At 44.1% G+C, this 8,006-nt stretch overlaps 1 long non-coding RNA gene across 1 annotated transcript; it reads left to right on the forward strand.

Annotated features, from left to right (window-relative positions):
- The first annotated feature begins 16 nt into the window (after positions 1-16).
- Positions 17-3,994, forward strand: LOC121028069 (uncharacterized). The gene is made up of 2 exons (XR_005789050.1): positions 17-225; positions 3,726-3,994. It is a non-coding gene; the product is annotated as an uncharacterized LOC121028069 (long non-coding RNA).
- The last annotated feature ends 4,012 nt before the right edge of the window (positions 3,995-8,006 follow it).

An 8,006-nucleotide genomic window follows, 5' to 3' on the forward strand; every position in this document is an offset into this window, starting at 1 on the left:
GGTTTGGGGAATCCGGAGCCAAGGAGGCGAGGACCTGAACAATCTCCGTACAGGCTGCACACTTAATTCCGACATTTTACGTCAGCTAAAAGTGTGGGGAGGACTTGGAAAAGTCTGAGCATCGTTAAATCTGCGGATGCTGGCGTTGACGGAACGCGGCCAGGCACCGCTCCTGTAGTTGGGAGTGTATCTCTCTCGTGTTTGTGTCGCCGGTGTCTGGCACTTGTAAGGCTCTCGATTAATGTTGGGGGGGGGGGGAGGATAAATCTCTCTTAGGGGGTGATGTGCCCTGTGCACGGGAGAGAATGGCCCTCGTTTTCGGGCTCTTCTCAGCTTCGCCAATGAAGGTTAGGGAAAGCCATGGCACACGCTCTCCCTGGGCCTAGAGGAGGCAGTCCCTTGATCGCTTGTGAAGAGCCATGCCGGTTCCAACCACCTGATCCCATCCCTTAACCTGGCCCTAGTCTCTTCTGAATAAAGAGATTGGGGGAGAGGCGTGCGGAGCAAGGACATACAAATGTTTAAGTGAATGTTTAAAGGCAACTAATAATCCGTCAAGTGCTCACTATGTGGAGCCAAGGACCTTATGCCGTTTAATCTTAATCTTCAAACCTGGCTCCACGTTGAGGATACCACTTCACCTGTAGCTCTTTTGAGAAGAGGTTGTCTATACTTCCACACTTCACATATCCCAGTGAAGTTTTGGGGCCACCAATCTTCCTAGATCCTTAGTGCTGCCCTTTCCATACCATTAACTTGCTACCCTCTCCAGAAAAACAACAACAACTTTGTGAAGGCTCATTCCACCAGATTTATACCACTCTTATCTCATTAAGGTTCTTGTCTTCTCTGCCTTAACTGCCACCTTGTCATTCGTTGAAATCAACACCTGGTGCACACTTCTCCACCCGGTGATCCTGAATGATTTCAACATTTATGAGCCTGACTTGTCCAATACCCTGGCCTCTCAGCTCCTTTACCTCATCTTCAGTGAACTTCACCTCTGTATACCCCGTTTAGCCACCCTGTTCGGTACAGATAAAGTATGGCAATTGTTCCATAGCTGAAATTGTGAACTCCAGATACCCCATTCTCTGATCATAATTGCTGTCCTTTCTACTTTCTCACTTAGTTACTTCTCTTACACCTTGTCTTATCTATTGCTGCATAACAATTTACCCCAAAACTTAGGTATTAAACAATGATCATTTATAATCTCTGCATGGCTTAGCTGAATACCTTTGCCTCGAGGTCTTTCACAAGGCGGTAGTCAAGGTGTCATTGGGAGTTGGGTTCTCATGCAGGTCTGTTAGCTGACAGAGGCTCTACTTCCAAATTCATTCACATAGTCATTGGCAGGATTCAGTTCCTCAAGAGCTTTGGACTGAGGGCCTCGGTTCCTTGTTAGTGGGCCTCTCCATAGGGCAGCTCACCTGGTAGCTGGTTTCTATCAGAGCAGGCAAGTGAGAGAGCAAGAGAAGACAAGCAAGCCAGAGTCTTTTTGAACCTAATCTCAGAAGTAACATCCCATCGCTTTTGCTGCTTTTGCCGTATGCTGTTCCTTAGAAAAGTCATTTGGTTCAGCCTACTCTCAAGGGGAGAGGATTATCCAGGGGCATAAATACTAGGAGGCAGGATCACTGGGGATCATCTTAGAGGCTGCCGATCACACACTGTTATTTAATTTTACATAGAGTTCAAAGTCCCTGAACCTCTCTATCTTTGTAATCTGTTCCCTTTTGCTTTCTCCTGAATCCTTGGTTAGACTCTTGTCATTTTGCTCTCTCTTCTCAGTGTCCTCATCTCTAATTCCCATTGTCTTCCATCCGACCTACCTGTCAAAACTCCAATTCTAGATCCTTCTGCCTTCTCCAAACCTACCACTTAGCTACAGAAAACACACAAATGCGCACATTGGTGCCACAGTGAATTCATGGGCCCTCCCACATTGCCTGGAGTTCTGTTTCCTCAGTCACTTTGGTCACTAGGTCTGGTTGCTGTTGTTGTTTAGTTTATTTTTTGAGAGCAGTTTTAGGTTTAAAGCAGTAGTAAGGGAAAGGTAGAGATTTCCCATATGCTCCCAGACCATACACATGCATAGCCTCCGCCATTATCAATACCCCTCACTGGAGTGGTGCACTTTCTACAGTTGATGAACCTATGCTGACACATAACAATCACCCAGAGGACATAATTTACATTAGGGTTCACTCTTGATGTACATTCTGTGGGTTTGGACAAATGTATAATGACATATGGACTTTTATGATGTCATGCAGAGTAGTTTCACTGCCCTAAAAATCAGTGAGTCTGTAGGGAGAGGGAGGTTGCAAATATATATATATATATTAAAAAATAAAATAAGGGGCACCTGGGTGGCTCAGTCAGTTAAGCGTCCGACTCTCGATTTTGGCTCAGGTCATGATCTCACAGTTCATGAGATTGAGCCCCACGTCGAGCTCTGTGCTGACACTGCAGAGCCTGCTTGGGATTCTCTCTGAAAGTAAATAAATGAGCTTAAAAATAAAATAAATATCAGTGAGTCTGTTTTAAGCCTTCTCTATTTCCCTCTTAACTCCAACTCCACTGGCTCCCACACTCTCAGATAGTGATAGGCCTTCTACTTGAGAGAGAATAAAAGCCATCAAGAACTGCCTCCATTTCCCACACCAAATCTGAAACCTTACCTTTTTTCTCATCCCTCTCCTTCTTCCTCATTACAAAGAAAAACTTCCCCCTACTTCTTAGGCTAACCCCTCCATCTATGTTCTGGATCCACCCCTCTCCACCTTGTCAAGAACTCTCTTAGTAGATAATTCTCTCTCCTGTTTTTACAGCTTCTCAGTTTATCTGGATTCTTCTTAGCATTTAAATATTCTCCCAATTTCTTGCATAGTGAAAATAATTAAATAAATCTTCCCTTTCTCCACATCCCTCTTTCGATAGCTCTTCTCCTCCCTTCACAGACAAACCCCCTCTGTGAAATTCTTTGTTGCTTTCTATATCCTCACCCTGCATTCAATTGTCAGCACACTGCAGTCTGACTATTGCTCTTATCAATTTAATGAAACTGTTCTCTCCAAGGTCAATACTGACCTCCTCCTTCTCACACCTCACACCTCCTCCATAACATTTGACACTATTTGCTCCTCAAAATGCCTTTTTCCTTCCCACATTCCTTGTATTCCTCCCATCTATCTAGCTGCTCCTCCTCATCACCATTGTGAATGATTTCTTTTGCTTCTACTTGATGTTCCTCTGGGTTCTTCTCAAAGTGTCTTCCTTTCTAATTTGAAACATTCTTGGGGCACCTGGGTGGCTTAGTTGGTTGAGCATCCAACTTCAGCTCAGGCCGTGACCTCATGGTTCGTGAGTTCAAGCCCTGCATCAGGCTCTGGGCAGACAGCTCTGGGCAGATTTATGTCTCCCTCTCCATCTGCCCCTCCCCCATTCTCTCTCTCTCTCTCTCTCTCTCTCTCTCTCTCTCTCTCTCTCTCTCTTTCAAAAATAAACAATCATTGAAACATTCTTCCTAAGACATCTTAGCCACTCCCCTGGCTGCATGCTAAGGATTCCTAAATATAGGTATATAGCTCCTGTCTAAATCTCTTTCTTCAGCTGCAGATCCTATGTTCAATAATAATAACCTAGCACCTTGGGAATTCAAATTCAACATGTCTCACAAGAAACTCATTATCTTTCCTCTCAAACCTGCTCTTCCCTAGTACGTGTCACAGCCCCAATAATGACACCAGAAGTTACCCAGTTGCAAACCAGAAATCTGGAGATCATCAGTGACACCTCCCCTTTCTCATTCCTCACTTCCTAGTCAACCTCTGAAATGTTGGATCCACAGCGGCACAGTCAAGCACACAGGCCCCAGAAACCGACCACCTGGGTTCACATCCCAACATTGTATAACCTTGAGTAAGTTATATGTATCTCTGTTCGATGGCTGTCTCCTCTGTCAAATAAAGATGATAATAGGACCTTCCTCCTAGGGTTGTTCTGGTCTTGAAGATTATATGAATTAGTAAATGTTAAACACATAGAACACTGTCTGGATCATCTCTGTGTTAAACTTTTATGATGATTATTTAATATATCCTATTGCTTAAACTTGGCTTATTTTTACCTGAACTACTACTGCACCAGGCTTATACTAGAGATCCCCGATGCCAGTCTTCCCTACCTATACCCCATCCATTCTTGCTATGGTAGTCAAAGTGGCATTTCTAAAATGCAGATCTGCTCATTTCTCTTCTCCTCGACTCCCTCATGTGATTTATTCACCCCAGATCTCCTGTCACAGCTCTACCCTTCAAACAGCTAACAGACCAAGTGAACTTGGTTTTGGTCTTTCAAGGAAACACTTGTCTCCAGGCCTTTGCGCATACTTTTGTGTCTGCCTGGATCGTTCTTTCCACCCCTTTGTCCTCTTCTCCACCCTTCTCACTCCACGTGACTACCACCTCCATATCCTTCAACTTCCTACTTGGAAACCATTCTCCCCTTTCTCCCCTGAAAGGCATTGAGAAGATGACAGGTTTAGTTCTCTTGCCTCCTATTTTTGGTTTATCAAAGCACTTATCAGATTGGAACATAATTGTCTCTTTGCCCTCTAAAATGTCATCAGACTCAGTCTGATTTATTGACAGTGGAATCCCCAGCCCAATGTCTGGGAATTCAACATAGCTGGTCGGCCAATATTTGTTAATAAATGAATGAGACCAAAGTATTATCATGTTCATTTTACCTATAAGGAGCTAGAGCCTCATGGAGGATGTTTGTTGAAGGTCACAGAGAAAGTAAGTGGCAGAGAAGGGATTTGACACCAGTTCTTGTGACTCTAAAGCTCATGCTCACTTTGCCTTTACAGGAAGGAAAGAGACTTTGATCTTCCTTAGAAGTAGATTCTGGTCACTTCTGTGCCTGGGCAGCATTAGACCAGAGGCAGTGGGTGAACGCAGTACCGAGCAGGTGTAGAGGTGAGAAATCCTCACCTTCTCTCAAGAAAGTTGATAGAGCAGCATTTGCTGTTTTAGAAACATGGTAGAGATTGAATCTCTGGTTTCCCCTAGTGTAATATAGTGAGGCTCCTGGTTCTAACGGTGCACCCCAACCCCTTGCTTGGAACTAAGCCTGGGGCACCTGAGCCACCTCTCTCAGTCATGTAGCAGCTCCTTGAAAAAGGATCAAAAGTCAGATGCAAGCAGATGGGGTAAAAGGCCAGAGTACAAACTTCCTTCCGTCTAAAAGCCCCCATTTCCACCTCCCCGCAGAAACACCTGCTGTAAGATGTCTCTAGGTGGCCCTGGCCCCAGACAGAGGTCAGGCATTTTATATCATGGCTGCTCTGAATGTATTTTATTTTTTAAAGGATCTAGTATGTTTGTGAATTTTGTGTATACTGGCAAGATTTTGAAAAGGTATTTAATTTTGTAATGTTTACCAATGATTTATTTACAAGCTATTTACTCAAATAAGTGGAGCCACTTGCGAAAAAGAGAGAAAGAGACTTTGAAATCCTTAAAGGTAACTCCTGTGTGGTGCATGCGGCACACACACACACACACACACACACACACACACAGAGTCTAGAGACAGACAAGACTCATTTAAACAAACAAACAAAACACCCTGCTTCCTGTATTCCTTCGAGAACAAATTTAGGAAATATATCCTGGTAGTAATATTAGCCAAAATATATTAAGCACTAAACATAAGCACCAGACTTTATACTAGGGGAGAGGAAATAAATAAATAAATAAATAACAACAGACTTTGTGCTAAATGCTTTTATCTAGGGCACCTAGTTGGCTCAGTCGGTTAAACATCCAACTTCGGCTCAGGTCATGATCTCTCAGTTCGTGGGTCCAAGCCCCGCATCAGGCTCTGTGCTGACAGATCAGAGCCTAGAGCCTGCTTTGGACTCTGTGTCTCTCTCTCTGCCCCCACCCCTTCCTCTGTCTCTCTGTCTCTCAAAAATAAATAAACATTGAAAAAATTTTAAAAATAAATAAATGCTTTTATCTGCCTCACATGTTTTAATCTGTAGACCAGCCCTTTGAAATGGATATGATCAATCTCTTTCTACAAAGGACATAATGCTTAGAAAAGGTAAGCAGCCAACTTTAGGTCAATAACAAATAAGGGATGGATCAAAATTTGAACCCAGAACTTTCTGACCATAGTCTGCTGTTAACTATGTAACCAACCGACTTCTAAGGTGACCAAGCATGCCCTCCTCCTGCACTTGTAGGATCTGGAGGCTGGGCAAAGAAGGCGTTTTCAACTCTCCAGTAACCTTCCTTGAGGGAAACAGGAGAAATCTCAGCACTAGAGTAACCCTGCCTCCATTCTCCCTGATGCACCTCCATCTTCAACCCATCATCCACACTGTTACCTGGTATTCTTTCAAAATGCAAATCCCAGTGGCGCTTGGGTGGCTCAGTATCTGGGTTAAGTGTCCGACTTCAGGTCAGGTCATGATCTCGCAGTTCATGAGTTCAAGCCTCAAGTTTGAGCCCCGTGTTGGGTTCTGTGCTGACAGCTCAGAGTCTGGAGCCTGCTTCAGATTCTTTGTCTCCCTCCCTCTCTGCCCCTCCCTTGCTCGTGCTCTCTCTGTCTCTCAAAAATAAACATTAAAAATGAAAAATAAATGAAATAAAATGCAAATCCCAGTGACACAGAAACCCTCCTCAACACTGCAGTGGCTCCCTTTCTGTTTCAGGGCACTTTCAACCCCACAGCATAGCACATGAGGCCCTTACAATCTGGCCCTGATCTGCTTTTCTTCCTTCTCTTCCTTCTCTTCCTTTTCTCCGCCTCTTTGTTTTGTATGTTTATTGTGGAAGGAATTGTGTCTCCCCCAGATTCATACGTTGAAGCCTAAACCCCTGGTGTGACTGAATTTGGAGATAGGGACTTTATGGAAGGAATTAATGTTAAATGAAGTCAAAAGAATAAGGCCCTCATCTCATAGGATTCGTGTCCTTTTAAGAAGAAAAAGAGACTAGAGGCCCCGGGTTAGCCCAGTGGGTTAAGTGTCTGACTTTAGCTCAGGTCATGATCTCATAGTTTGTGAGTTCAAGCCCTGCGTTGGGCTTTGTGCTTGGAGCCCGGAGACTGCTTCAGATTCTGTGTCTCCCCCTCTCTCTCTGCCCCTCCCCCACTCATATGCACACGCTCTCTCTCTCAAAAATAAATAAACGTTAAAAAAAAAAAAAAAAAAAAAGAGGAAGAAGAGGAAGAGACCAGATCTCTTTCTTTCTCCCTGCAGGCGCACAGGGGAAAGACCATTGGAGGGCACAATGAGAAGATGGCTGTCTGCAAGCCAGAAGGAGACTTCTCACCAGACAACTCTGACACCTTAATCTTGGACTTCTAGCCTCCAGAGTTATGAGAACATGTTTCTGGTTTTTTAGCCACCCCTTTTGTAGTATGTTGTTATGGCAGTCCAAACTGACCAGTACAAAGTTTCACTGCATGTTTACTTAAAAGAAAAGTCTCCAAACCCAAGTTGTCCAGATCAGCCCTGATCAGAAGAACTTTTTGTGATGATGGAAATATTCTGTATATGCTCTGCCCAACACAGTAGTCACCAGCTACACGTGGCTAATGAGGACTTGAAATTCAGCCAGTGCAGGGGCACCTGGGTGGCTCGGTCGGTTGAGCGTCTGACTTCAGCTCAGGTCATGATCTCACAGTTTGAGCTCAAGCCCCACATCGGGCTGTGTGCTGACAACTCAGAGCCTGGAGCCTGCTTCACATTCTGTGCCTCCCTCTCTCTGCCCCTCCCCCCGCTCACACTCGGTCTCTGTCTCTCTCTCAAAAATAAATAAACATTAAAAAAAAAGAAAGAAAGAAATTCAGTTAATGCAACTGAGGAGCTGAGTTTTTATTGTTATTTAAGTTTAATTAATTTAAGTTTAAATAACTCCATGAGGCTAGTGACTAATGTATTATTACACTGCACTAGTGTAGGTGATTGACCTTGAATCTTG

The sequence above is a fragment of the Herpailurus yagouaroundi genome, unplaced genomic scaffold (genome assembly GCF_014898765.1).
Source record: "Herpailurus yagouaroundi ecotype Mexico unplaced genomic scaffold, PumYag 100, whole genome shotgun sequence".
Classification (NCBI taxonomy): domain Eukaryota; kingdom Metazoa; phylum Chordata; class Mammalia; order Carnivora; family Felidae; genus Herpailurus; species Herpailurus yagouaroundi.